This window comes from Schistocerca piceifrons, unplaced genomic scaffold (assembly GCF_021461385.2).
Source record: "Schistocerca piceifrons isolate TAMUIC-IGC-003096 unplaced genomic scaffold, iqSchPice1.1 HiC_scaffold_943, whole genome shotgun sequence".
Classification (NCBI taxonomy): Eukaryota; Metazoa; Arthropoda; class Insecta; order Orthoptera; family Acrididae; genus Schistocerca; species Schistocerca piceifrons.
Window position 1 is genome coordinate 1145001 of NW_025729216.1, and position 5000 is coordinate 1150000.

Here is a 5000-nt window from a genome sequence, read left to right on the forward strand (position 1 = left end):
CATGCCGGCAAAACAGTATCGCCATCTATGAAAATAGGGCGACACCACATGCAATACCGCCATCTATGCGCATCTGACAACACTACGTCCGCACCACAAAACATACCGCCATCTGTAGGTCTCCCGCAACATGACCTCCTGCAACGACGCTACCGCCATCTATGAGACGCCAAGCCGACTAAGACAGCGATGGCGCCACAGTGCCCGCCTTTCGACGCCACCCACAAAGCCTGCAGCCTCTGTCGACCATAGCACCCATTCTCCAGTGGCTCTGCCGCACGAAGCCGTGGACCGGCAATGACTCCACCCGCACCCGTTCGTGGACCACCCCAACCGCCAAACGCGCACCTCCAGCGGATGAACGGCGGACGTTTCCCGCACTCGTAAAGTGCAATCCACCCCTATAACTTGCGTTTCATGAAGAGTTATTTCCAATATGCGACATTCCCGCTGTCCCTATACATGAGCCGCGACCTGTACCACTTACGAGCGAGAGACGCGATCGCGTTGCTCACTGTACGGCGTCCGATACCGAGCCATCAGCATGTCGGTCCCCATTCGCGTTGCACTCGCACTCGCACTCGCACTCGCAGTCGCAAAAACGTGGGGCAAATATATTACGCGGAAGAGTTATAACAGACCGAGCCCCACTGCATGGGGGGAGTCTTTGTCACTAATGTACACAGATGGAACATTTTGGACTGGAACCAGATTACCCGTACACACGGCGCTGATTAGTAATCAATGCAGAGCCATCAAATTACAGAATATATATACAACTGTCCGTATACATGCTGAAAGAGTGTGCCCACAATGGGAACCACACGTCAGCCAGACACTCTCATCACGCACCACTCTCTGCTTCTAACGGGCGCACATACAATATGTAAGCACCAGCATGGAACAACATCCAGTGCATCCTCTCCGCCACATTACACAATCCACACTATCACAACCAGACCAGGAGGTCCATGCGGAAAATAGAATATCCCCCCCTTTCGACATCCACCATTGCGCAGATAAGGCACCAATACCCACACATGTCCTATACAACGGTGCACCCAACATCACAATAGTACCTCCTGTCACAGCCCACAAACAATGACCTGAGTCAAAGACACAGGTCTGACACAAGCATAGAATTGGAGCGCCGCCTCTAATAAGCCAAAGGTGCATCCTGACGTGACAAATCTCATCATGTCACAAGCATTCACTTACTATAATCACTATCAACGAACGTGCCGCCCCCGCCCCCCCCCCCTACACCTTTCCTTACAACAACGTGTAACCTAACCTAACCTATGTTGTACCTTAACCTAACCTATGTTGTGCCTTAACCTAACCCATGTTGAGCCTTAACCTAACCCATGTTGTGCCTTAACCTAACCCATGTTGTGCCTTAACCTAACCCATGTTGTGCCTTAACCTAACCCATGTTGTGCCTTAACCTAACCCATGTTGTGCCTTAACCTAACCCATGTTGTGCCTTAACCTAACCCATGTTGTGCCTTAACCTAACCCATGTTGTGCCTTAACCTAACCCATGTTGTGCCTTAACCTAACCCATGTTGTGCCTTAACCTAACCCATGTTGTGCCTTAACCTAACCCATGTTGTGCCTTAACCTAACCCATGTTGTACCTTAACCTAACCCATGTTGTACCTTAACCTAACCCATGTTGTACCTTAACCTAACCCATGTTGTACCCTAACCTAACCCATGTTGTACCCTAACCTAACCCATGTTGTCCCCTAACCTAACCCATGTTGTCCCCTAACCTAACCCATGTTGTCCCCTAACCTAACCCATGTTGTCCCCTAACCTAACCCATGTTGTCCCCTAACCTAACCCATGTTGTCCCCTAACCTAACCCATGTTGTCCCCTAACCTAACCCATGTTGTCCCCTAACCTAACCCATGTTGTCCCCTAACCTAACCCATGTTGTCCCCTAACCTAACCCATGTTGTCCCCTAACCTAACCCATGTTGTGCCTTAACCTAACCCATGTTGTGCCTTAACCTAACCCATGTTGTCCCCTAACCTAACCCATGTTGTCCCCTAACCTAACCCATGTTGTCCCCTAACCTAACCCACGTTGTCCGCTAACGTAACCCACGTTGTCGCCTAAACCTGCTCTGTAATTGTTATACGACTCGTTCAATTAGTGTAGTGTTGCCCACCCGCAACCCTCGCAATATAGTTCGCTACTCGCACTGCCCGCTCCCCTGTGTATCGCTTCATGTTAAACACCTTGCAAGTCTTGCTGACTTTCCACATGCTCCTGCTGTACACTGTAATGTGGATGGCAGCAGGACGTACATGCCGCCCCCCCCCACCCCTCCCCACGTCCCCACGTCCCCACCTTGCCCCCTGCCTTCGCAAGCTGGTTGGTGACAAGTTTGCATGTTCAATGCCCTTCGCATGCGACGTACGCAGGCTACGTTGTGGTGCGGCCTGTGTCAACTGTCCGCTGATGTCGTACGCGTGAACCACAATCTGTACTGCACATTCGTCCTTATGTACTGAATGATACATCGTGGCACATGTGTGACCGTACAACGACTGCGCCCAAAAACGGCGGACCATACAGTGCAAATATTGTGCACGCAGCTACGTGTCGTCTCCCTATGAGAGCTGGATTGCAGTGTGGTACGCCATAGAGACGTGTGGGAGGAACGGACGCCGTGGATGGCGATCAGCATGAGCTGTCTGTTGATGTATTCGGACCTAGTCGTCTCTCCTCACACACCGTGATGGCATGGTGCACCGCGTTCCATATCTGCGACATGCTACAGAGGCCGGTTGACAGTCGTTCGAGCAATGGACATCGCATACGTACGGGGGCCACCTTCCACGTATTGTCTAGGCGTGCACATTTTGTTGCGTGTATGTGGGCAGACGTAGTGTGGCGTGACACCTGACACAGGCATGCAATAATCGTTGAAGTTGCAAATGGCGATGGACGCCTGCGTTTTCTGGTGAAGTTACGCAAATGAAGAAATGGTAACCTGTTGTGGTGCGGTTGTTCTCGCTAGGGGTGAATCGGTGATGGCGACGATAGGTTGAGGTACTAACCGGTTGTTCCAGCGATACCCACCATGCCGACGAAACTGAACGGCATCTGGGTGTGAAGCGATACGCGGCGGTGGCTGGGTGGGACCGTCCCCGGCCGGTGAGGGGGCGCCTCCCGGCGTGCTGGCCGCGCGGTGCGTGGGCGCACGCGCTACAGCCGGCTGGTGGGGGCGGCCAGTGGCAGGCGCGCCGGCCGACGGACGCGGCAGGCGTCGCAGCTGCGCGCCGGCGCACCCTGCGCGCGGCGCCGTGCGGCCAAAGTAGGTCCTCGCGGGCCCGGTGCGAAGCGCGGTGGACATCTTCAGTGTGCTGGTCCGATTGAGGACTGTGTGCGTTGAGGATGCGCCGCCGCCCGGCGCTCGGCGCCGCGACGCCGTCTGCTGCTCGGTCGCCCCAGCGGTTCTCGCTGGTGGTTTGTATCGCAGCTGTGCGGATGTGTTGGCGCGTGCGCTGTGCTGGGAGAGTTCGCTTCGGCACCCAAGTGGGGCTTTTGTCCTTCTGTGGCGCTGGCGTTGGAGCTGCCGGTCACCGTAGGTGGCGCGTGTTGTCTCCCGCCGGCAATGCCACGACAGCACGCTCCCGGGCCTCTGTCGGCAGCGGCAAGCTCAGTTGGGAGCACGGGTGGTCGCACCGAAAGCGTCTACTCGCCTAACTCCGGGCGATTGCGCCTCTCTCGAACCCGACCAAGTACTTGGGACGGCGCTGCGCGCCGCCGGGACCTGAGAGGGTTTCGAGGTGTATTGTGCAGGGGAGCTCAGCCTCCTCCTGTTTGCAGAATGATTGAGCGGACGCTTGCGTGTTCGCGCGGGCCCCCGGGACACACTCCCGGGCGGCCGGCTGCTCAGCTCTAGTTGACGCAGCTCCCTGGTTGATCCTGCCAGTAGTCATATGCTTGTCTCAAAGATTAAGCCATGCATGTCTCAGTACAAGCCGCATTAAGGTGAAACCGCGAATGGCTCATTAAATCAGTTATGGTTCCTTAGATCGTACCCACGTTACTTGGATAACTGTGGTAATTCTAGAGCTAATACATGCAAACAGAGTCCCGACCAGAGATGGAAGGGACGCTTTTATTAGATCAAAACCAATCGGTCGGCTCGTCCGGTCCGTTTGCCTTGGTGACTCTGAATAACTTTGGGCTGATCGCACGGTCCTCGTACCGGCGACGCATCTTTCAAATGTCTGCCTTATCAACTGTCGATGGTAGGTTCTGCGCCTACCATGGTTGTAACGGGTAACGGGGAATCAGGGTTCGATTCCGGAGAGGGAGCCTGAGAAACGGCTACCACATCCAAGGAAGGCAGCAGGCGCGCAAATTACCCACTCCCGGCACGGGGAGGTAGTGACGAAAAATAACGATACGGGACTCATCCGAGGCCCCGTAATCGGAATGAGTACACTTTAAATCCTTTAACGAGTATCTATTGGAGGGCAAGTCTGGTGCCAGCAGCCGCGGTAATTCCAGCTCCAATAGCGTATATTAAAGTTGTTGCGGTTAAAAAGCTCGTAGTTGGATTTGTGTCCCACGCTGTTGGTTCACCGCCCGTCGGTGTTTAACTGGCATGTATCGTGGGACGTCCTGCCGGTGGGGCGAGCTGAAGGCGTGCGACCGCCCCGTGCGTGCTCGTGCGTCCCGAGGCGGACCCCGTTGAAATCCTACCAGGGTGCTCTTTATTGAGTGTCTCGGTGGGCCGGCACGTTTACTTTGAACAAATTAGAGTGCTTAAAGCAGGCAAGCCCGCCTGAATACTGTGTGCATGGAATAATGGAATAGGACCTCGGTTCTATTTTGTTGGTTTTCGGAACCCGAGGTAATGATTAATAGGGACAGGCGGGGGCATTCGTATTGCGACGTTAGAGGTGAAATTCTTGGATCGTCGCAAGACGAACAGAAGCGAAAGCATTTGCCAAGTATGTTTTCATTAAT

General features: G+C 54.3%; 1 non-coding gene across 1 annotated transcript in view; it reads left to right on the forward strand.

The window, feature by feature from the left end:
* The first annotated feature begins 3934 nt into the window (after positions 1-3934).
* The window catches only part of LOC124772822, a 1909-nt gene continuing 843 nt past the window's right edge, over positions 3935-5000 (forward strand). Inside the window, exon 1 of the ribosomal RNA XR_007014282.1 lies at positions 3935-5000. This exon is cut by the window's right edge and continues 843 nt beyond it. This is a non-coding gene — a ribosomal RNA (small subunit ribosomal RNA).